At 34.0% G+C, this 26,806-nt stretch overlaps 1 protein-coding gene across 10 annotated transcripts in view; it reads left to right on the top strand.

Moving 5' to 3' along the window:
- The window catches only part of GTPBP1 (GTP-binding protein 1), a 375,327-nt gene that overhangs the window by 47,733 nt on the left and 300,788 nt on the right, over window positions 1-26,806 (top strand). For 4 of the 10 annotated variants that reach the window (XM_090390543.1, XM_090390542.1, XM_090390540.1 and 1 more), the window contains one exon: window positions 19,015-19,196. The exons of 4 other annotated variants lie outside the window; for them this stretch is intronic. The gene's annotated coding sequence lies outside the window, so the exon portion shown is untranslated. Of the gene's footprint in view, window positions 1-13,456; window positions 13,685-19,014; window positions 19,197-26,806 lie in introns of all 10 variants that reach the window. 2 more of the 10 variants (XM_090390544.1, XM_090390541.1) reach the window with 1 other exon arrangement.

The raw sequence follows: 26,806 nt of genomic DNA, 5'->3' as shown, positions 1-26,806 counted from the left end.
ATGAAGTACGTAATCCTTTCATCTCAAAGTGCACTGCCTTACATTTCACAGCATTAAATTGACCTTTGCCCACACTATCAATTCATTTAAATCATCCTGCAAGATATCTATATCACCTTTATAAACCATTACTCTCCCCAGTTTTGCATCATAATCGAACAACTGAATATTCCCCCTTTAATCTTTCACTGTATCATTGATGTGCTAATTAAAGAGTAGTGGTCCCAGTACAGAGCCTGGGGTGCTTCACTAGTCACCATTACTTGCCTTGATTCCACTTCACCATACCCATCCATGCCACCAACTTCATATCCATCCCCATTTGCTTCAACTTATGTAATAGTTTTCCATATGATATTCTGTCAAATATTTTTTGTAAAGTCGAGCAGTGTCATAGTTTATCCATTTCCTTTACCCAGTTCTACTGTTGCCTTATAAAATGTGAATAAATTACTGAGGCAGGACCTCACTTTTGCAAAGCCATGCTTCCTCCTGTAGAGTATCATATTCCTACCCACCCATTTCTGAATTTTATACTTTAACCACCACTCCAGAGATACTAATTGGTCGGTACTTTGCTACTTCTGTCTTGCAGCCACTTTTCTGTGATAGAACTATCTTACCCTCTTTCCACTCCCTTGGAACTTTGCCAGAGCAGACTTAGATTAAATAACTTCATCGGAGGCACTGCCAGTTCACTTGCACATTCTCGTAGAACACGAGCAGACAGACTGTCCAGGCCCACTGCTATATTCAAACTGATATTTTTCAATATACTGAGTACCTCCTGTTCATCCATCTCATTGCTTGCATCAGTCTCTGTCACCTCAGTAACTGAAAAGTCACCACCTGGATGATATACCCTTACAAAGTGATCACTTGGTAACTGAACTATTTCTTCTATTTCTGTCACTTTCCTACCATCAGCACTGAGTGAAGTTATCTTTCCATAATCATTCTTTCTTTCACTTGCTATGTAGCAAAAGGAAAAACTCTTGGATTTACTTTTGGCCAGTTTAGCTAAATTTTCTCTCAATCTGATTTAGCCTTCCTTAGCATACTTTTTACTCTTCTTGCTTGCACTTTATATTGCTCATGAGCATTTTGATCACCTTTTTGTTTGTATTTTTTCCACAATGCTGCTTTTTTTTTCTTTTTTTTTTTGCAGCTACTGCTTTATATTGCTACTCATTCATTTAATCCATACTAGATTTATCCTCCTCCTGATCATCGGTATACAGTCTGATACTGCCTTGCTCAAGCAATCCTTGACCACTTCCCATGCACTGACATTCATTCCATGTAGCTTCTTATGCCATAGCACTGCTAGGAGTTGCCTCTTAAATTTTTCATAATCACAAGCTTTGAGCAACCTCCCAGGATAAGACTGCATGGTCACTTTCCCTGACTGGAGGTACAGTTGCTACCGTAGTTATAGATATTCTGTTGCTATTACCAGATCCAGCTCTCTCAAACTCTTGGTCCTCTCTATCATTTGCTATTTCAGATAATTGTCCCTTAGTATCTATCGTAATTCTTGTGACGGAAACCTACATCAGAAGACCCTCAGCCCAATCGCCCAAGAATACCAACATTTCCTGCTAGGGGGCATCATCAGGACTTTAGGAGAAATAATAGCTTCCTGCTTCTTCCTCATTTACTGTTTGTTGTGCCTGCGTGCATGTGTCTTGCTCTTAAGTTTCTTGAAAATGGCAACGTGACGTTGCCAAAATATTGAAGTATATTAAAATTTATTTTAATGTATATCCTAGTTGTCGTTGTAATTTCCTTAAATTATTTAGTTAAAAATTAGTATCTATCATTGGAGGTAAGGCCACACTCCACATAGTTTTAAATATGAGAGGCTAGTAGGATATATACACACATGGACTTAAGTACACTTAGTGTTAATTAGTTTTGGAAGAGTGTAAATCATCTGCTTTTAACACAAAGAGTAAAGATAGGTGACACTGAATTAAACTCAAAACCACAAAATAGAAAAGTACAATATAGATTATATGAGAAACTCTTTCTATAAAGTATCTTCTTTAATGTAGAAGTTACTAGTCATCATTCCCCACTGTGTTTCTATTTTGTCTGCAATTCTTGGGCAGTGAAGACCCCCCCCCCCTACAAATCCATCCAGCCATTGAATATTGTTCTCAAAATTTGGTATGGTTCCCCCACCACCCCTGCAGTCTTTATTTGCTTTACATAAATTTGAGCACTGTTTATAATGCAGTCACTGGATGCAGAAAACATCCAGTGACTGCATTATAAACAGTTACCTTTTATTTTTTGCAACTGAAAATTTATAAAAGTATGTTAGAATGCATTTAGTTAGATCAGTGGTCGATATCGATCCCCCATGGGTCGATATAACATTGTTAGGGGTCGATAGAAAAATATAAGACATCATTATACGGATAATATTTAATTCGGTTAACTTGGATTACCTCCATCCTGAATGACGACGCAATTAAGAGTGAATCATGGGAACAGTGACATGAATAGGACCTGTAAGATGGAGCAAGGTCATGAAAATAGTTACAGAGGCCAATCAAGTAGGCCAAAATGACATATTTACCAATAAAGGGATGCCGGTTGTTTTATATAAATATATTTTATATATTATTTATCCCTCCTATCAAATATGTAATGTTAAGAAGAACGTCAAAAACAAAAACGTATCCCTTTGACGTTAAGCCAATATAATAATATATACTATGTTATGCATACAATAAATACTGTAACTATAAAATAAACAATCTAAAAACACACATAAGCATCTTTTTTGCTTGTCCTATTATAATTATATAATAGTAAAATAGAGGGGGTCGATAAAAAGTCGAGAAACTCCTGAAGGGGTCGACGGTCAAAGAAGTTTGCCGACCCCTGAGTTAGATACTCTTTGGTGCTATTATAAAGCTGTTTTGTTTGCATGTATGCAGTATAGTGTCTGTGTATGTGTTTTTATTATGAAGTGTCATTCCAGTTGTCTCTAATTACACTAACTTGCTAAATATAGTATACTGTATTTAGCAATATAGTAAAACTACTTATTTTTAGTGTCTGTTGGGGGGTGGAATGTTTTTTGCACTATAGGAAAGGAACATTGTCTTTGGAAAGAACTGATAGTAAAAATTTGTCTATACCTGAATAAAAATGAACCCTTCTATGTAATATAGGAAGTATACTGTGTCCACTGATCTTTTATTGATAAGATAGAAAAGCTGCTGATACACACTTATGTACTGAATGTAAAATTTGCATAAGGGTGGTTAATTCTCATGATGATTGGAAATTATTTATGTATGTGTTATGTAAAAAAGTATATACCTGATCACTGAGTAAAAGAAAATCAAGAAAAATATAAATCAATCCTAGAAATAAATACACATGCACAACAAATTTTAGATGATTTGCTCCTCTATCAGCCCACATGTATTGCTGCCACACCTAGATGAATTGCCTGATCATCATTAATAGCTCAGTAAATAACTATAAGAAGGGGCTGAACATATTGGTTAGTTATTTATATTTCACAAACAAATCCCTTTCCTCTCCTCATAAGTTTTAATTATGCCCATCATAAATGTAAATATGCATGTCTATGGTTTATAGGATCATGTTATTTGTTCCATTCAGCAACTTAGGAACACATATATATCACAATTGTAAATTATTAATAGCTCGTTTGCCAGTAATGAAAGTATTTCTATTTACATCTGCTCTTTCTCTCACTTATATTTGCCATTCTCACATGACTCATTAATGATGGTTCACATATTTACACCTTTCATTAATTCAGATATTCCAATCGTGTATAGCATTCTCCTTAGTTGTTGTTTTCTAATATATCCTAAAACACATTCATTTCCCTTACCCCATGCAGATTCGGTTACAGTGGAACAATCCATCACAATATGCTCCTCCCTTCTGTGTCTCACCCACACACACAGCACTGTCATGTCATAGGTCTTGGGACCTTGTGTATGGGGCTGATATATAAAAAAAAAAAACATGCCTTTGGTCTGCTGACACACTGCAAAATGTTTTCTCTCTCTCTCCACGAAGTAGGTGGCAAGAGACTTTCGGTTTTCCTCACATGAGCATGTTAAGAATGTTTAAAGTTTTTTTTTTTTTTTCAGCTGATCAAGATGTAAGGGTGAATCATACCAGCCTCTCCACTGAAAGCATTCACATGCAAGACACATTTTTAGCCAAATGGCTTCCTTCTTTACAGAATCAATAGACTTCCCCCCTCTCCCTCTCCCACTTTTCCCCAGCATTGTGTGAAAAATCCATTGTCATCCCATATTTGGTTCTCTTCAGGGGAAAAAAAAATCATGTTCTTAAAAGATATTTCCTTTAAGCCATGCTGAAAACTACCTACCCTTCTCCACTCACCAAAAGATTGTCTATTTACAGTATTCTTTGCTCTTGCAATCATGTTGGACAAACTCGAACAGCCAATATCCAACTGGAAATAGAAGTAGATATGAATCGAGAGACTGTTTTTGGCATCTCCTGCAGAACTACAATAATCTCTGAAACTAAATAAATATGGTTGTCTCATCTTAAAACCTAGGAGACTGTCATCCTTACCTTGAGTCCTTCAGATGAATAAACAAGATCCCATCACTGCACCCATAGAGGGTGACTTTGGAATCATGTCTGTTTACATGCACACAGTTTTTATGCCTTAGTGACCAATACAAAATATTGATCCAATAATTTAACAATTAATAAAGTTAATTATTATCCCCAGAAGTGTGTTTTTGCCTCTAAACAACAGCATGAGGGTCAATCATGATTGTTATTTAGAGCTCAGCTTAGACTTATAGGGCTGTACATTGTCTTCTAAGGAGTCACCTAAATATGAATATCACTCTAACACTGAGAATTTAAAAAACTGATCCAAGAATCATTATATGCAATTTTAAAAAATACTTTTGACATTTGTATTGAGCATTCAAAAAAGATGTATACAGTGGTAGGTATGTGGAAGTCTGACTGTAACTAACTAATTTTATTTTGTTTATAAATTTTATACAAGAGCCATTACAGCATGTTTTATATAGTTTAATATGCGATAGATAAGCATGTAATTCATGCATATTACTGATATTGCCTTCAGATATTTGTGGAAAGTTAACTGCAAACTAACCAAAGATTTCAGACTTGTCAATATCTAGCAATGAAGATGGATTTTAGGAATGTGGGTTACAGAGCATGAAAATATGATCTTGTGATTATACGACCTTTGATTATACTGATCTGTGAATGAGTAATGTGTCAACCAACTTATACTAAAGCAGCACATATTTGTTCCTTTATTTATCCTTCAATTATCTGAACTGGTAAATTGCTCTACAACTATGGTAGGATAATTGAGGGATTGTAGCAGGAAATGAAATGTGGCATTTGAGATATCTAGGCTTGTGACAGTAGTCTTTATATGTGGATTCTGCACAAAAATAGGATAAGGTTCCATACCTTAAAATTTTATAAAGATGCAGGGGGAAAGGGATTATTTTTTGGCCTTTCATTATGTGGAAAATGGTGACGGAAATGTAAATTTACCTGATTTGAATGGCGAGTGTAGAAACAGTGAATGTATTTAATTTGTTAGTATTGATCCCACTGAGGTTTATAATGCATGAGTAATAGTATACTTTATGGCTTATACTACTACTGATCATATGAGAAGTTATAGGCAGGGCATATAATATTTTAATTTAGTGTGTGTATCTATACACATATATATTAACATTTTATTTTTAAATTATCAGTTTTGGTTTTGATATAATGGTTGGATTTATCAATCATTACAATATTTAGAAAAGAGAGGCCTGGTAGTATAGTAATCACTGGAAAATTCTATCTCCACTTATACATATCAATATGCACTGGTTATTCTAATTCAATAAAATACTGAGTATATCATGGACTGAAAATAAAATCATTTTGCAGTATTTCAATTATTTAAGAACAGCCCAGCATATAATCGTTTTTGAACATACAACCATCCAGACAACTTGAGCCTATTCTAGCCTTGGAAGGAAATGGGAGGGACATCCTTCTCAATATACAGACTACAGTAATGCCATTACTATTCCCTGTATTTGGGGCACTTAAGAAAAAATAGCCAGAACCTCAAAGAAATATAATATCTGCACTGCTTTCAAGCCTCATTTGAAGCTGGCTTCCCTTCTCTGCTCTCCTAAGGATCCACCTCCTCTCTCTCTGCTTCAGGTGTTTACAGTTAATCATCAAAACACACAAAATACAACTATGGTCAGTCAGATCTAGCCAACCTTGAATACCTTGCACAGGATCAGATGGAATAAAACTATTTTGTTTCATCACAGCAAATATAAACTTGAAAAATTTTTAGAATTAGCAGGAGATTTAAAAATCCAGCCTAATCTCAATAAATATGGTTGTGTTAAACTTTCCAAGATTTGAGAAACTTTAATTCTTAGGCTCCTGCCCAACAGCTGAGGCTAGCCAACAGCACCCATTGAGGATGCCTCTCATAAAAATTTAGGCTTTAAAGTCTCATTTTTTCCACTTACTGTTCTGTTATTACAATTTTGTAATATCGTATTCCTGAAGATGTCTCTGTGACAGAAACAAAATATCGGAACAATTAAACTGCTATTTATTTATTTCTCTTTGTGTTGTTTCTTCCATCAAATTTTAGTATAAGTATTAATCAGCAATTAAGCCTAAATATGTGTTTAATTTCATTGCCTAATGACCATCATCCTGCTTATAGGAGGCCTGAAGTGGCTTTCACATGCTTGTTACATGAAACAAAGTTTCATGTTAGCTCTACATAATCCAGAAACCTGCTAGAGAAAGGTTTCTGATTATGCAGTTCTCACAATGCAGATTTACACTGTTTTGTGGGTAGCATTTACATTAAATAAATAAAAAGAATTTTTGTGTGGTCAAGATTGTACATATTAAATTCTATTTAAATCAGGATACAGAATATATATGTAATATATGAACATAATAAAAATGATACTAGTTTGTTACTCATTAACTTTCTTGGTCATTCCATTTCATTATGATCATATAGAACACATAGATTCAAAGATATAGAATACTAGACATGAGTATTCTATATGTTTGAATACTCTTTAAATACCAACCAATATGCTGTAGTTTCAAATCCCACTCAGGATATTGATGTTTCTTAAGTGGAATGAATTTCATCAGCTACCACACTATTTATTGGAGACTTAAAGTAGCCTGAAAAAATGTTCATGTTTTGGTCTCTGCAGCAGGGTTTTTAGATTATCTAACCATTACCTTACTCATGCTATTAATGTATTATAGCATTTACTAATAAAAAAACAAACATTGCATGTTTGTTTTTTAGTGCAGGAAGAATGATGAGGATGCATGCCTCTGCTTCCATTAAGAGTCCAGTTGAAATAAGGACAGAAGTCTATATTAATTCAGTAACATTTTGAACTCTTCAGAAATTAGCTTTATACCTGTACTCCTAAAGACCAACTTTATTCCACTATCCAGAACAGGAATGTGTCTTTTTTATGTGATCTAATAAATAATATTATGGTCAGCCAGCAACTATCACCCTGCTTATGTGGAAGTGTTTTAAAAGACTTCATATTTGGTCTCTAGAGTTTAGTTTCTAGATTATCTAATAATTTGACACACACAATACTAATATAGTATAATATGTTTACCACCCTTAGATGGAATTCACACTAAAATATACATACATATATATGTAAATTTAATGACTAAAAGCTGAGGATAGCAAAATAGAAAACTTTATTTGAATGCATAATTAGTTTCGTCTTCTTAGATGACCTCATCAGGTGCATAACATGAAAAGAAAAATACCAAAAATATATATTACAAGAGAACTACAGTATAAATGAAGTTACAAATGGATTGCAACTTGTAATATATATTTTTTGTATTTTTCTTTTCATGTTATGCACCTGATGAGGTCTTCTAAGAAGACTAAACTAGTGTGCATTCAAATAATAAATATTATATTATTATTGTATGGGCACCTCCATGATGTCCATAGAATCATTGTAAGAGACCCAAATTATCCCCACAGTCTGTCATACCTCTCCTTGAACCCATTAACAGACATAGTGTTAGCAACTGGCACCCCATTCCTTCATTCACAACTCTCCAAACAAAAAATCTAGTTCTCACACCCCTACTAATCACACTTTTACTCAACTTCCAGGGATGACCTCTTGTTCCGCTCCCTCTAGCCAAGTGTTGAAACGTTTCTCTTGCATCAATCCTATAAAACCTTTTCATGTAATTTAAATGTTCCCTCTTTTTTCCCTATCAGCCAGCTTCTGCAGCCCACAAACTTTCAGTCTTTCCTCATTTTTATTAGATTCTAGTAAACATAAAGGCAGAAGAAGTTATTTGCTTGTGCTCCTGAAGACCAACCAACTCTAATATCCATTGCAAGAATATATCATGTGCCTTGTTCCCGTGATCTAATAATACTGTAGTCATTTATGTCAGCAGTTGTTCAATTAGAGGAGCATCAAAAGTATGTTAGATATGAAATAAAAATTCAGGTCTTTTTCTGCTTAAGATTTCTTCTACTTAGAGAATTAAAAGATAAAAGCTCACCAACGTTCCTGGTGGTGGTGAAGTTATAGTCAATTTAAAATCTTTGGGGTCTGTGACACCCCACCTTACTAACGGCAGGTTAACTTTAACCTGATTAGGGATGATTGTCTTAAATTTTCCCATAGGAGATAGACTTGTTAAGCATCTTTTTCTGTTGTTGGGTTTGTTTTTGTTTACTATTTATTTTTTTAAAATCCAAAATTACTTTATCCTCCTCCTTTTAGTTTAATAATTATTCTGATTGTGCTCTCTTTCTACATTGAAACATGGACATCATTGTTACACTTACTTATTCTGTTTTATTTGTTTTTAACTAATCTGCACTGAAGATGACCAAGAAAATTAAAATTTTTGCAAACAGTGTAATACAGTCATCCCTCGACTTACATCAGGGTTCCGTTCTATCTGGCAGGACGTAAATCGATTCATTAAATCAACAGAGTTATAGGGGTTAGAGACTTAACAGTAATAAGTATACTGTCTCTACACACGAAGTATACTGTCATTTTAATTTTTAAACCTTATTATAAAACTGTATTGTGCATTACTGCCACTATAAAACAGGAGAATAATCATAATATTGATAAGACCTCACTTGGACTATTGTGTGCAGGTCTGGTTTCCATTGTAATTCTGATATATTGGAGAGAGTGTTAAAAATGATATCAAGATTGAGGAATAGTGATTATGAAGACAGATTGAGAATTTGTAGACTACAGACACTAGCAAACAGGAAAAAGAGGGATGATATGATTGAGACTTACAAACTCCTGAAAGGGTCATACAGGTCTTCTGAAGGATTTCAATTTATGGAGGGTGGGGAAAGGACAAGAGAGCATCTTTGGAATCTGAGAATGAATGCTGCTAAGAAGGGGCTGAGGGCCTGATTTTTCTCTCATATGCTTGCACGTGATTGGAATGGATTGCCATTTGATGTTGTGAGTGCAAGCAGTGTGGATGAATTCAAGAATAAGTATGATAGCCGGTGCATGTAGTATGTGGCCTCCCTTGATTAGTTCCTGACCCCCGGTGGTCTCTCTTAATAATAATAATGTTGAGAAGCAAATTTCAGAAAAATAACACTTGCAAAAAAAAAAAATTGTTTTTTTATTTTTTTAAGGTATCCTTTAAAATCTGAGTTGGAAAAATTTGAAAAGAAATTGTAACATTTTGTGTTTAACCTGAAAATTGTATGCTATATTGTATTATATCATTACAAGAATGGATGCTTTACAAAAGTGTCTTTCATGTGTAAGTGCTGTAGTGTGTTAATTCTTATTGCAGTACATGTATATGGTGATTCTCATACAAAGGTGACAGTTTTTTTTTCCCTGCTTAAGACCAAGTTATATGAAGAACACATTCATTTGATAGATGATATACTAGCTAAAAACACACGAATTTGGTTTTGGTGTAATCAGCAGTTGCTGATTATACCAAATTATGAGCATTATCATCAATTCATTGCCTAGAAGAAGTAGTTTCATCTAATAGATTACCCCAATCACATAGGCAGATGAGAAATCTAATGGAAAATAGAATGCATTGTAGATATTCCAGGGCAGATATTTTCAGAAAGGGCTTACTGTCATTTGGAATCATGTTAACAGTTCTTAATATTTTCTAGCATCAGGAAAAAAAAAATCAACACTGCAAATTTTGGACCATTCAAAAATGTTCAGAAAATAAAAAACCTTGAGGTGTTAATTTTAGTTTCGTAAGCACAGTACCTTTTCTAAGACTCCACCATGATAAAACATTCGTATAATTAACTTTCAAAAATTTTGTTTTAACAGTCGTAACATATTTTGTTTTAATATGTTGTGACAGTCTTACCAAAAACTGGAAATTACTTGTTAAATTTTTCTGATGTAAAGTCTATAAAAATGTTAGATGAAAGAACATATGCTTTTGTTCTGTCTCCATAAATTCATTTCTCTTCATAAACTACTCATAAAAAAATCACCAGTGTCAGTTGTGGGAGTATTAAGCCTTAAGTGCTGTGTTCATATGAATCTAAATTTACCCTGATTTGCAAAAGAATCGGAGCGATACTGTGGAAACAGCTACATGGACTGTTTGTTCTCTTGCTTACACTGTACAAGCTAGAAGGTATAATAATAGTGTAGCTGGAGTGACAAAATGAATATTATATGAAATCTATACTGTGGCCAAAATATTAGACATTCTTTATACCAAATAGAATCGAATCTACAGTAACTGATAAGTGGTGTGATAAGACACACCACACAATATAAATGGGTGACATTATCTGAATATACACTATCTATTAATGATTGTCCAGACACTAGCAATTTACATTTGATACTAGCAGATGAACCCTAATATCGGGAATGTCCACCTTTGGCTTTGATCACCACCCATGTGCGGCAGACATCAATTGAAATTTGTCTCCATTCCTCCATCAAAGCAGCGCTGAGTTCAGTGACAGATCGAAGATGTGCTGCTCTGGACTTCAATTGCCACTTCAATTTGCCCTACAGATGTTCAGTGGGGTTGAGATCAGGACTCTGTGCAGGCCAGGGCAGTCATTTAATACCCATTTCTTCATACATTCCATAACAGCTGCAGCTTTGTGGCATGGCGCATTGTCATTTTGATAGTAACATGGGTCCGTTCCATAAAAACTCCACACTGGTCGTTGTTCATGGAACTATGGACAACGACCAGTGGTACCACTCCAAACCAGCTGAATACATCCCACACCATTACTCCTCCACCACCAAACTTTACTCTGGGTACAACACACTGTGGTAACAAGCATTCACCAGGCTGCCTCCACACCCAGACCCTGCCATCAGACTGGAAACAGGTGAAACTTGATTCGTTACTCCAGAGTACCATTTTCCACTGGTCAGTTGTCCAGTTTACATGCTCTTTGCATCAGGCCAGACGAACTGCCTTGTTTGTTGGTGTGATGTTCAGCTTGTGTGCTGCTGCTCTTCCATGGAAACCCAGTAATGGAGTTCTTTCGTGCAGTATTAGTGCTCATTACTGGTGCTCTGGAACTCATGATGAATGGTCTTTTCTGATTGTAGTCCTGTCCCTTTCAGTTGTTTTTGGTGGCCTCCCAGGATGTTTTCCTGCACAAGTGATGCAGAATGTCTCCATTTGTTAATCACATTGCCAACTGTGGATTTCGGATGCTCCAGTTGAGCTGCAATGGCATGTATGGACATTCCGCCAATGTGACAGCCCACGATAATGCCTCTCTTGCAGTCACTGAGTTCACAATGTGTTGCCATACCATCTGTATTCAACTGCTATGATGAAATACTGCTTCCTACTATCTGTACACCAGTTTTTATGTTATTAACAAACCTGGAATGTGCCATAACTTCAAATAACAGGGGGTGTCCTGTCAATTATTAGTAGATAGTGTAAGTGTTTGATAATGAGCACCTAAGGGACTTTAAATAATGAGGGATAATGGCTGGGATTTGGATAGGCCAGTAAGAATATCTTGGAAACTGTTGTGCTGCTAAGATGGCCAGGTGTATCAGTGGTTATTAAACAGAAAATATTATTGGCTGCTGATTAGTGTGAGAGGCAGCCCACTTGTACAACAAACCTTGTAGAAAATTGGTCACTGCGGTGCAACTGGGACTGCAAGGAACAGCAGATGATCATTGATACTATGCCTCGAAAAAGGAAAAAAGAAAAAAAAAGGAAAAGTTGCTAGGGTTGCTGAAGAATACCACGTGGCTGACAGATTGGTTTCTTGAGATGATGAATCCTGGTTCCTATTATTTTATGTGGACAGGATAAGAGTATGGCAATGAAGTGGCCATCCAAAATAGCCTACAACAGTGCAAGGTGGTGGTCTTAAGCATGTTTTTCTTGACACTTCCTTGATTCCAAAGGTCACTAAGCTTCAATGCAAATCAAGCACACTCATTTGAGTTGGCCATTTACTTATTATATCTAATGGATGCATCCATGTCATCCAGGAATGATTAAAGGAATTGTCACACATTAAGATTCTTGTTAGATAATTTTCTGTAACCTCTTAGAATTGCGATGCTCAGTTATATCAAGGCGGTTATGAAAGCTCACAGTGTCCAGTCTGCTGTTATATTTCTCATTAACTGGCCATTTAGTGTATATTTCATGTTTTACATTGCAGCAAAGGTAGCTTATTTACATTAATAAAAGATTTTCATCAGTTATTAATATTTGCTAAATTACTGGTAAAGTTAAATGTATTTTTAGAACCCTGTTAAAATCATGACACAGTAATTGAGCGTATTGCAAAAAAGGAAGATGTTATGTAGGAATATAACTTATTTTTAATACAGTCATTATTACCTAGACATTTCCAAATGTAATTTATTTTATTCAACAAAACACAGTGTCTGTTGATTTGCAGGTGTGTGTGTGTAAGCTTGGGTTTGTGATTTGTATGGTTGTAGTGGATTTCATTGCGCCTGAGTATGTTGCGTAGTCCATCTGAAACCTTTTCATCATAATTTCACTTAAAAATTACATAGATCTATAGAACATATGAATTATGTTGAAATAAAGTATATTTCCACATTGGTTAGTATTACACTGAGAAATGTATTTTAAACTTGTTTACAGTTACAGAAGTATGTAATTTGACTTGATATATGCATATAGAACTAAGCAGAAGTAATTAAGTAGGAACATAGTATAAATGAATCTGTTAGTTTTCTTTCCAGTATATACAGTACATATAACATCAATGACATATAGCCACACTTTCATTTTTAAGAAGTAAAGATCAACATACTGATTATTTATTATGTTTCTGTATCTGAAGTGTTACATCTTCTGCTAAAGAAAGAATCATGCTACTACTGTATTCTTAAAGTGCTCCTCTAAAATATTACCAACACTCATCATTTTTGAATACCAGTCATGAAATCTTAATTGTGTGAGATGTCATTTGGTAAACCTCTTGAGGGCATACAGTAGAAGAAGATGATGATCATTGTTTTTGTTGTGAGATGCAGGAAATTTTCAATTCCAGTATAGCATGTTTTGTTTTGTGAGTATTTGTTGTCTTTATATATATATTTTCTTGAATGTATATGGGCATTTTTTTTAATGAAAAAATTGTGTGATAAAAGTTTATATTACATACATATCAATTCATTTCATTTATCGTTATAGTTTATGCATGTATGTCATAGTTCTGTGTACAGATATGGTGTAATGTTATATTGTTTAGTAACATCATCCAAAATGTGCACATTATATATAATATTGGATATGGTTAGCATTCATAAAATCAGTGGCAGTTATGTGCGTTTTATATTTAACATATTCCAGCGATACAGCAGTTTAGAAAACATAAATATATAATATGACATTAAAAAAAAAACTAATGGTATAGACCAGAATTTTCCTGTATACCATGAAAAGAGTAAACTTCACAATGTGAGTTGCAGTAATAGTAGAAATGTATAAAGGAGACATGTAGCTAAAAACAAAACAACAAAAAAAAAGTTTCAGATTGTTGTTTAAACATTTACATAAGCTAAATTTAAAAAAAAAAAAAAAAAAAATTGTACTTCATTTCTAGACTGATCTTCTAATATATGCTGTTTGTATTTAATCGTACAGCTTATCTGTTCATGCACTTTTATGTTCATTCTTCATGAAGAGAGTTTTATTACTTTATGGCCATTCTGACAGCATTTTCCAAAATAGGATGTGATTGTGATTTTTTTTCTTTTCTTTAATTTTTTTAGAATTGTGTTTACACGAGGTTAGCACACTTGATGCATTGCATCTTCGGTAACTGACCAGTAGGAACAGTTTTTAAACCTTGCTAATAAATAATCAGTTACATACACTAGCAGGTCATCAAACCACAGTAAACAGAACTTGAAACTTGCTCCAGCTCTATTGCCTGTCATATAAATGACACAGCTGTAATGATATCTTTTGTGGATGGTGACTAAAAGTTAGTGATATAATTTGCTCATGCCCTCTCATTCGATATTTAATATTCTTGACTGTTACACTTCTCTAAGTGATTATTCCATATTTCAGCTTTTCAAGCGAGCCTGATTAGCCATGGAGATGGGTATTTATGCTTTCTCCAGCTACTGAGATTATGGATTTGAATCCCACTGTGACAAAGATATTTGTGCATGTGTAGGTAGTAGAAGAATTTCATTGTCTGATAAGAAACTATTACCATGATTATTGGAGTCATGTAGTAGTGTGAATCAAAGTCTAGAAGGGTAAGAAAGTGGACAGTGTACCTGCTCATAAACCAGCATGCCATAGTTTCAAATCTCAGTGTGGATATGATGATTTTGAGGTCCTCAGGTTGTAGATGAATTTCATTGTTGTAAAGGCTGCCACCTTATTTATTGGAGGTTTGAAGTGTCTTAAATTCCATATTGTGTCTAGAGTAGGGTTTCCAGATAATCTTCCTATAGTCTACTTGCTACTTAATATAGATTTACAACTGTTGTGTGAATGAAATTGCCTTAAAGGAAATAAACTCACTATTTTAAAAATTCTAAAATGTGAATAGAATTTGTATTTTAATGTGTATTTAAAATAATTATGAACAATACTAGGCCTTTCTTGGCTTGGAGGTGTGGCGATAATATAGTAATTCCTCAATTGTCCAATCACATTCGAAAGGTTGCTAGTCATATAATTGAGGATTTCATTAAGTGAAAGGCTTTTTTACATTGTGCTATATGAAAAGTTATTTGACATGCTGACCAGTGGGTTGGCTAATTGAGGATTTGGTTATTTGAAGGTCAGGTAATTGAAGCATTACTGTAAGTATTTTAATCTTGAATGAAATTAAAAACATCAACAACAAAAATTAATCAAAACAATAATTTGAAATCTGTATTTTGATATGCAACAGTATACATGTGTTATGCAAACATTCCTTTGTTCTTCTTAGATTATTACCATTAATCTAATAACTGGTTGGTAGAAACATTTTTTTAGCCTTGTATGAATTAAATTGGACCAAATAGTTTATTATGTAGAAATACACCAACAGTAAATTATTATATATTGAATATTTCAATATCAGTTATTTTGGGAAGAATATAACTTCTGTGAAATGAGTGCTACAAGCTACTTTAAATAAAGTGGAATCATATTATAATCACATGCCTGTGCAAGAAAGGTGCTGTATGCTAGTGATGATATACACAGGAAAGAATCAGACAAAATGAAGCTTGAACATGCGAAATATGGTTTTTAAAAAAAATAAAAAAATAAAATTTACTAATTGCAACTGCTTAAGGTCACAATCCCCAACACTTTTGTCATGGATAAATATGAATAAACATTTGTGTCCAAAATGGCTTCTGTTCAAGTGTGCCATGTTTTTCTAGGGATCCTACATTCAATGTTGAACCAAACCATGCTTAGTCAAACAGTTGGGTATGTTCGATTCACCATAATGGTGAATCGAACATGCCCAACAGTTTTAGTCTTAAGTAATCCTTTTCCAATGTAACAGTCATTGTGTCCAAAATGTGAGAAGTGACAGTCATAAGAGAACTGATATGCACCAGATATTGTGCACTGTGGGATGCTTTCTTGCAATGAATCCTCAGACTCCATGAAGAGGTCATCATGTAGTAATAATAACAATAAAGAAAGGGAGAGTAGCCTTTTTTTGGTTGTGGACTAAAAATGTGAAAGTTTGTTGATATGAAAGTGTAAATTTGGGTGGAGGCAGAAAAAATCTTCAAAACCTGGCAACTGCTCAGAAATGTCAGAAATTTATAACATGCGTTTGATAGAGGTTGCACAAGGAAGTCTGTAATTGTCAGTAATATTTGAAAGTTACAGAAGTTGTAACATTTATTTGCATCACATTGGTTACACTGTTTTTCTCTCTCTCTTTCTCTCACTCCGCTCACACATACACACAATATCCAAAGGATCATTTTATAATCATACAAGTCCTCACATAGCCTCTTTTGAGAGAGATTGACTCTGATTCCACACACTGCTTGGAAAGAATTCAACAGACACCATAGTATGAGGAACAAACAGCCATGATACCCACCTTAAGTTTGTGATTAATAAAAGTATAAATTTGGATGGAGGCAAAAAAAATCTTCAAAACCTGACAACTAGTCAGAAATGTCAGAAATTTATAACATGGTTTTACAGAGGTTGCACAAGAAGGCAATTGTCAGTAATATTTGAATGTTACAGAAGTTGTAATACTTATTTGTATCAAAGATGTAGGACCTTCATTTGCTGTGACTGCAGCAATCTTATGGGGTATACTTTCCATAAGTGTATGATTGCAATCAATGAATTTTGGACCATTCTTCCTGTAGGAATGTAAGGAGGTCCTGAACTGTTGTGGGGCAGACATCCCTTAACCTGGCTGATGCTCCAGTTTATCACACAGATGTTCAATAGGGTTGAGATCATTGCTCTGTGGAGGCCAATCAAGTGTAGTGACATTCATGTCCCCAAACCACACAGTTACAACAACAGCCTTATGATATGCAGTGTCTTGCTGAAAATGACAATGGTCAGATCCATAGAAATGCTACAAAGTAGGAAGCATTTCTATTGTCCAGAATGTTCAGATACCTCTCGAAGTTAGTGTTCATGGCACCACAAACAGGACTGAGGCAAAACCAGGATAAACAGGACCATATCATCACACTGCCACCTCTGAATTTCATAGTTGGAGTTACTCACTCTGGGCATCAACGTGTCAGCTGACAAATGGCATTTTTTTTACGTATTATACTTCATAGCACTGTACAGTCACGTTCAGTGGGCATGGTGGGCCTTCCACTATGGAAGCACTTGCAGTTGACTTCCTGTTCTTCCATCTCAGTATGGTATCACTAATTGTTGACCTGGGATGGCCCAATTTGATTCAAACTCACTTCTTTTCCAGTTGAAGGGTGCAGTCTACCATCATTCTTTCAATTGCATTTGAGGCACTTGTGAAGAGGATTAGCAAATACAGAACTACATTCAGAATTGTGTATCACACGTTTTCTTGGCTCAGCATCGCACTGGCATTGAACATAAGATCCTTCGGAAAGATGCAAAGTTTGTCCATAGAAGTCATTATAGACATAAACACTTAATAATGGTGCAAAGCTCTCTTATATTGTCCTAACTTGAATCAAATGATTCATGTCAAAACTTTGTGGCTGTAAGTTTATTTATTTTTCTGTTTTAAGACTAATTTTTACATCTCAAGCTTCATTTTGTCTGATTCATTTTTGTTTCTGTGCATTTGCCTTGAAGGGTTAGCATACATTCTTGAATACTAATCTCTCAAGGCAAATCACCAGAAACACATAATGTATAGTTATACATTCTTATGTTTTTAAACCAGCTTATAGCCCTTGTTTCAATGAAGAAAGCTTGAGTTATTCTTTCTGAAATGGTTTATGTTGAAGTAGCCAATAAATAATAATTTACTTTGTTTCCATTTTCAACCCATTTCCATTTGCTATAGTGTCTGAACTACAATTATCCTTAAAAGTTTGTTAAAGTTCATTAATGTTTCTTTTATATATTTGTATTATATTTTAAATATAATACATAGTACATTCAAGTAAAATAAATTTATTTAATGGAATTTTAATTTTATGAATATATTTAAAGGTTAATAACCAAAATAGTCTTATAATGTTATTTACTATAGATTTTAATTTGACTGGTTGTGTGACTAGAAATTGGGTTTCCACATAAGTGAAATGTTTCCTGTCATGCTGTGCCTATTTGGAAACAGCCTTCTAGTGGTAATATTTCAAGCTTAAATCTTGCTTAAATCACAATCAGTAGTTTAAATTTTGAATGACATTTATAATGGTAATTTGTGTGCATAAGATTCAAGGGTTTTTGACTTACACATCTGACTTCATATTATATTCTAGTAGGTTCTTTATATGAATGTGCATAATATGGGTTTATATATCTTGTACTCTGAGACAATTTCAACAGTGAAGAGAGAGAAAAAAAAAATGGAATGTGTTCTGCATGATGTCTTTAATTAGACATCATTGGGCTTCTTATTTGTAGTTCTTGACTTACTCAGTAGTCTGCAGGTGTTCGTTCGCCTTTGGATATTCATGAAGCTATCCATATTGGGGTAATGTATCCTTTTTGTATTGGATGGGATAATTCATGGCTATCATGTATTATTACCTTATTATGAAATTATCCATGTGTATACTCTTTTACCTATGTATATTTATTTATATATATATATATATATATAGTGTTTACATTTTTTATGCTTAAACATTCCAGTGCAAATTGTTTTGAAGTTTTGTAAAATGGCCAATTTTTTTTTTTAATGTTATTTTCAGTTTAATAATAATAACCATATTATTGCAGATATGGGGATCTTCACTGCACTGGAGATGGCGTCTCTTGCAAATTAGAAGAACTTTGGTGCCTTTTTCAACTGGCCCACATTTCCTCCTCTGAGTGAATGACCCCCTCTTATCTTTTTTATATGTTGTTCTCTTATTGTGCCATAATCTAAGGATGAATAGCTACCCAGGTTTTTAATTTGTGTGAGTTATGTAATGTAGCTTAATTTTAAGTTGTAGTTATGTATTGATGTTTGTGATAAATGTCTGCATTGATATTTACCATAGTTGGTTAATGAATTTCTAAACTTAGTTCATCAGTTGGATTATTTGAGTTTGCATAAATTTTCAGCGTAAATTTTTAATCCTGAGATGAAAACTTATTATAGTGTCTCTTCTTATGAGAAGATTAAATATTTTGCTGTTGGATTATCTGCTTAGTAAAATCTTTTTTTTCCCTTTACCAAATAGAGTATATTGCTTTTTTTTAGTAAAAAAAAAAAAAAAATTAGTTTAAATATATATTTCATCTTATGTTGTGAAATATTTATTGCATACATCTCATAGGGAATACCTTGTCAGAAGAACGTAATGTAGCTTTAAATACTTTCACTTTTTTGATCTTGTACAGATGCAGTACTTAATGAACAGTCATAAAGAACTGTATGCATAAGGAAACATTGCAGTACTTAATGACCATTCATTATGAATATAATATATATATATATATATATATATATATATGTATCATTGCATACTGAATTCACCCAGCATATGTTAATTATTCAAAGTTAATAACTATATTGTGTCTTGAGATGTTATTGTTTATACTAGTGGGGTTTTTGTAAAATTATATTTTCCTAATGTTTTGTATGTTAGCTAATTCTGCTTTTGAATAATTGTTATTTTGCATATTGAAGAGCATGTATTTTCAAGTAATATTTTATTCATAAAGTAGACAATTTCTTCACTTTGTTGTAAATCAAATTAAACTTGCCAAAAATTTTTATTTTTGTTTAATCCTTTATCCAAGTGTAAGCTTTATCCATGATGTATTATCACATGTAGGCTATTTGTTTATAGAAGTTAATGACTTCACCTCAGTTGTCGGTTTTGACCTTTATTGAGGTCTCATCAGTGGGAGCCAGATCCAGAAGAGATACCAAAGGTTGAGTTAATGCAGAAATCATATATTTCCTACATATAAGTAATGAAAAGGTGTTATTACATTATTATTAAAGCTATATTGAGTAAAGGATTAAACAAGATTATAATTTCTTGGAAAGTTTAATATATTCATAAAGGTTTCAAATAATGCAACAATTTGGTAATAGTTGTTAGGCAGAGAGCAATACTGTCTTGATCAAAACATGCACATTATCTATTTTAGATATTTTATATTAAGGACAAGTTTATTGGACTCCTTGGAGATGTTATGTAATAATAATAATAATGTGTGTGTGTGTGGAAAGATGGGCTATTTTGTTACTTGGTTATTTTATTATCTTGGTTAATAATAATCATTTTATTGAGTATAGTACAGTGTGTAATATACAAGAAAAGCAACTTTTTATATTTTCTGGGAATTCCATAAGGCAAGAAAAAAATATAGATTTAAATTTCAGACTTTTTTTTTTAATTATGATTTAAGAAATTTAATTTCAGTTGCATATAACTGATAATCAGTATGCTGATCTGCAAACTTAATTTTTTAGAAGTTATTGGTTAGAAATTACCTGTATATTGGGAATTTTTGTAGATACATTTGAGCATATCATAACCAATTAGACTTTTTTTGATATATACATATCAAAAGGCTTAGGTGTTGTTGATTATTCATAATAGTGCTTCACAGTATAAACAACACCAAGATGAAAAAATTAAATCAATTTATTGAACTTACTAATATTTCACTAGTTTTCTACCCATCATTTTCAGAGCACAAATTTAAATTACAAACATTAGAAACAGTGTAATTTGTCTGACATGAAACTAATGTCTTAAGCACTCTCTGTGGGCAGGTTAATTTGGAGGTCAGGCTATCTTGGTCATAGAATGATTGTTTCCCAGATCTTTGGCAAATTAATGAGGATGGGGAGTGTTTCATGGTAGATGCTGACTCTAAAATAGTCTTTTGGACCTTTTGTGAATTCTATGTAAAACTAGTGTCTTCCTTAATTTTAATCCTATTTGAAGGGGTATCCAGAGCATGGTCTGCTGGTCCTGACTTCCATAAAGACAATCACAGATGTATGTTAACGGATCTTCCAGTCAGTCCAAAGTAGGCCAAACTGCATTTTTAGCATATCTCAAAAGCTAGCATCCTAGGATAAAGTTCACCATTTAAAAAAAAAAAGAAAAAAAAAAGTAACAGTTGTCTCTCCCAACAGTGCGTCATCCTGAAAACTCACTCACTGAGCCAGGAGCTTTTGTTTAAATGACACAGCCCTTTAAACTTGAGATCAGGGACTTTTGCAACACTTTTGAAGCTAATGGCTACTGCCTGTGTAAAATAGATAAAATGGTTCATGCCCCCCCCCCCCCTCATCCTCCTACAACCATCACACAGGATCACAACAAAACTCTTCTAGTCTGAATATTAAGGGCACAGAAAATATAACTAAGGTTCTCTATAAATATGATCTCCATGCTACTTTTAAACCAATCATTCAGCTAGTGCTACTAAATGCACTCTTCTAAAGATCATCTTCATCCTTTGCACATCCTGGAATGTATATAAAGTTTCTTGTGCCTGCAATTTGGTCTGCTTTGGAGAGACCAGCAAATCAGTTAACATCTGCCTTTAACAACACAACAATTACATCTGTGATCATCTTTATGGCAAATCTGGACTAGTACACCATGCTCTGGATATTCCTTCATATAGGATATTCCAAAAGATTATTTTTAGAATCAGTATCTAGAACATTAATTCTGTGTCTATTACAAATTAAATTGTCTCTAATGATGTTTTACTGTAGTGCCTCCATGCTTCTACAGTTAAAATTTGTGCTCTGAAGATGCTAGGTAAAAAACCAGTGAAATATTAGTAAGTTCAATAAATTGATTTATTTTCTCTTCGTAGTGTTTTTTAATATATGGTATATTAAATGGTATATTTTTAAGGATTGATTTGGGAAGTTGATTGTCAGATTTGTAATTATTCCTCTTAGCATTGTATCCATCATTATAAATGTGAAATGACTAATATTTCTGTTTATATTATAGAAGATCTTTGGATCTCATTTGTGTAACATCTTATATATTCTGTACATATTCCATGTAAATACATTTAATTTAAAATGTTAGTTAATTAATACCATCCAGTTTTCATGCTAAATAGTTGTGTTTAGAGAGTTGAAAATTGCCATTAAATTAAACATTTTATTATTTTTTCACATAACATTAATTAGTAGTTAGTAAACTCTTATTATTGCAAGCACAAACCAGCAAAAAAGTCCTGACCATTGTCTCATATCAACAGTGATGTTCTAGGAAATGCAAGCTCTTTTTATAGTTCTATGAGTTTGCTATAGTGAGAGTTTCATCATTTATAAAAATTGTAAAATAGTATATTTTCAACATAAAATTTAGTAACGAATCTTTGAGCAGGGCTTTTGTGCTTGTGTTGTACTCTGTTAAATAGAGATTTACGATAAGCAGGATCCACAGGTGGAACGAAGCAAAATGGTACCAGTTCACAAGTTGATATTTCTAATCAACTAGTTTGTATATATGTTGGGTTAAGGTATTGGAGAAATTAGTTAGAAATAGAATAGAGAATTTGATTGCGGCTTTAGATCCGCTACAACAGGGGTTCCCAGCCCTATGCCCGCGGGCACCATGGTGCCCGTCAACCAATTTGTGTGTGCCCACCGCTGTTCAACCGTGTGCTGTATAGTTTGAAATAATCACGGAACAATTCATGGCATACTATATGACGCATGCGTTAATGACACATGATGAGTATTAAACGCATACAATGTAAAGTAGACGCGCATTCGAAGCTGTTCATTTCAGTTTAAGAACTGGAATATCATCATATTCTCCTAATTATGAAGCACTGGCCAATGAAATGCAATGCCAAAGATCACACTAACTTACATATATATATATATTTAAATTTTTATATAATGTAAACTTTTAAGTAATAAAACATTTGATTATAATGTAAACTTTTTTGTATGTATTCATTTAACAAAAGAATTCAAAAAATTTGCTTAAAAAAGTAGATGGTCGCCCTACCAGTATTTTAGAATGTGCTCTAGGAAACAAAAAGGTTGGGAACCCCTGCTCTACAACAATCAGTATGAGTTTGAAAAGAGTAGGTCTCATAAAATCTACTTGCATTTTGTGATAGAAATGAATGTGCTGGATTTTTTTATTTTATTTTTTTTTATGTTGAGCCTATACATAAGAGGTTGGTTGATCAACCTATAGTACATCAGTTCCGTATATGGGTGGTGGGTTGGGAAAGGAGGAACTTGTTTACATTTGATTTAAAAGACTGTATATTGTATTCCTTGTGAAACACAATAGGGGGAAGACTGTTCCACAATACAGCAGTTGCAGGGATGAAGGAGCAAGAAAAGAAACCTGCTCTGTGGTTTTCTAGGTGCACTGTGAAAAGATGTTGGGCAGCAGCAGCTGCATATGTTCCAACAAGCTTAGTACTAAGTAGGGAAATTATTGATACTTTTTTCAGATGAACATTTCCAATGGAAATATTTGTAGAATACACATAGTGGGGAAACCAAACGTCTGTGCAAATGTGGGGGGAGTGAGTTGGTAAGAGATGGGTCATAAATAAGTAATTACTCTCCTTTGTATTGAGTCAAGAATTTTGAGGAGGCTTTTAGGGGGCCTCACTCCATATGTGAGATCAGTATTCAATAGCCTGCAGATTTGCGATTTATATAAGGATAACAGCTGTTAAGGAGTGAAATAGTCTCTTGAGCAAAAGAGAAATCCTAGTTTTTTAGAAGCTGAGGATGCAATGGTTGCGACATCAAGCCAGGAGAGGCTTGATGTCAGGTAATTCCAAGAAGAGAAATCTCAAATTGTCTGGAAATTTGGGTATTGTCAAAAATGGATACAGTAATATTCTTGATCTTCTTGGAGGCATTTGATAGATTATTACATAACAAGTTGGGAAGGAAGGAGGAGGAAGTGTCCAAGAAAAAAAGTATGCCGGGATTCTGTTCTTGTCCCCATCCCACCGTTCTCCTTATTTGTTAATAATGTATCATGTGGATTGATAGGTAATATTCACTTGTTTGTTGACATCAAGGTACTTCAGGAAGATTTAAATGGACTTTTAGCAGACTAGTGATGTTCATAAGTGCAAAATGTTGCATTTTTGAGTGCAAAAAGTGTAAGACTGTCCTGTATTGTTGGAACTGTGCTGTAGGAGATGGATGAGATAAAGGATTTCTTTGTGATAGTCAACAGAAGCCTGAAGTTCACAGGGCATATTACAGGTGTTAAAAATTACACAGTTCACAGCTGCTGTGATAAGGAACCCAATGAAAATAAAGATAAATAGGTGGTGTATTACTGTACATTGGTTGGCTGTTATATGTGTAACTTTGGTCATCAGATATCTGTTGTGATGTGGAGAATCTAGATTGTCCAGAGATGAGTGATAATTTTAGTATCAGAACTCAGAAATGCTGGTTATGTGGAAGAGGTTGAGGGAATTGAATTGCAGAGTTCATTGGATGGGAAGGAAAAAGGTGATATGAACAGTGTTCAAGTTGATTGAAGAGGTTTTATGGTATTAATACTGAAAAGATTATACTGTAGTGTATGTATGTGGGAGGGAGAACAGGGTCATCCGTAAAGTTATGTAAAAGATGGTGAAGTGAGTAGAATGCACTACGAAAATGTATTTAAATAATAGGGAGCGTGAATGAGTTTAAGGTTCAACGAGATAGATGTATTGCTCATTGAGTATGACATCCTGCAAAGAGTCTGTTGACTCTCTGGAGGTGTATTGATTTATTAAAGTGACTTAAGAGGAAGTGGACATGAAGTTTGAAAGTTATAGCACATTAACACTAGGTGAGTAGGCTATGGGTTAGATGTGGAAACCTTGCTTTTGAGACAAAACATGATATTATTATTATTGGTGTTTCAGCCTTCAAATAGGTTGCTGACTACAAGAATTCAAACCCACAGCCTACTGGCAGCAAAGTAGAAGTACTATCCTCTTGATGACATATATTATGGTTGACTTGCACTAACACTAATCCTTCTAGCTACTTCCTCTTTCTTTTAATCTTATTTTTCTGTTTTTCCTATAATCCGGATATAATCTTAGTAACCTTTCTTTGCACCCATTCCACAACTTCTTTTATCCCCTTGGAACCCAGGAGACCAAATCTGCACACAATAATCAAGATGTGGTCTTATCAAAGCCTTATAATGACTTCCTTATCCTCACATGTCAAGGTTCGCTTCAACATCGCAATTATCCTCTGAGTTGTATTTGCAACTTTTGCTATGTGACCTCATCATCATCAAAGTCCTGCCATGTGCCCTCAAGGGATGTACAGGATATGATAGTACTACATGAAAAATTTACATCATTGCTAAATTCCTATCTACAATTTTCCTCCAAATCAGTCTGTTATTTGTCAAGACTCCAAAATTATCAGATCTTATGTTTCTATTTTCTAAGACACTTTTTACTGTGTCAATCCACCTATATTTTGGTCTTCCTCTGGGTCGTTTTCCTGCCAACCTGGCAGAGAACACTTGTTTTGCTAATCTTTCCTCACCCATTCTGTTTAACTGACCATACCACCTGAGATTAGCTCTGCTAACACATTCCTGGATGCTGACAAGTTCAAGTTCTTAATATCCTCTTTTTTATATGATATTGCCATTGATGCCATCTGTTTGCACCTCTAATCTTTCTCAGGACTCTCATATCTGCTGTCTCTAGTCTTTGGTCAAGTGTTTTACTTCTGACCCAGCTCTCACATCCATAAGTTAAAATTGGTTTGAATCTTGTATACAGCTAATTTAGTGTTCTAACTTGTATACAACTAATTAACTTGTATACAGCTAAGTAACTTGTATACAGCTAATTTAGTGTTTTGACTAATTTCTCTCTTATTCCATATGAATTTATTCAATTCACTTCCTACCATGCGAGCTTTGTTGATTCTGTTGTCTATTTCCATATTTAATTTACCATCGTCACTACAAATCGCGGCAAAGTAGCTGAAATGTTTTACTTGTTCCACAGGTTCTCCATTTTCAATGCTTCTGCCTATTTTCTTTGTCTTGTCATTGCTGACCTTCATACCATATCTATTACAACAGCTATTCAATTTAGTCAGGGAATCTTGTAGCAGATTTATTTAGCAGTATAACATTGTCAGCATCAAGCAAAGAGCTGACATTAACATCTCCAATTTTGATATCACTGCCACTTTCCTTCATATTGTGATTCATATAGATAATAAATAACATATGATAATGTACATCCTTGTCTGGCACCAGATTTAACATCAAACCATCTTCCTGTACTTCCTTCAATTCTAACTGCTGACTCACAACTCAAACAAAGACTAAGTATTGCTTGATATAATGCCCCATTGACACCATAATGCCCCATTCAAAACTGTAATGTTTTGAATAGCTTCTCTCTTGGCACCTTGTCATATGCCTTTTCCAGATCTACAAAACTTAAATACAGATCTTTGTTATATTCCCGTGATTTCTCAACTATTTGTCGTAAAGTGAAGATCTGATCCTAACAGCCTCTATTTCGCCTGAATCCAGCTTTTTCTTCCACAATTCTT

The sequence above is a fragment of the Typopeltis vanoorti genome, chromosome 3 (genome assembly GCF_054136105.1).
Source record: "Typopeltis vanoorti isolate ZY-2024b chromosome 3, IOZ_Tvanoo_1.0, whole genome shotgun sequence".
Classification (NCBI taxonomy): Eukaryota; Metazoa; Arthropoda; class Arachnida; order Uropygi; family Thelyphonidae; genus Typopeltis; species Typopeltis vanoorti.
Note: the sequence above shows the minus strand (reverse complement) of the source record. Positions and strands in the feature narration are given on the sequence as shown.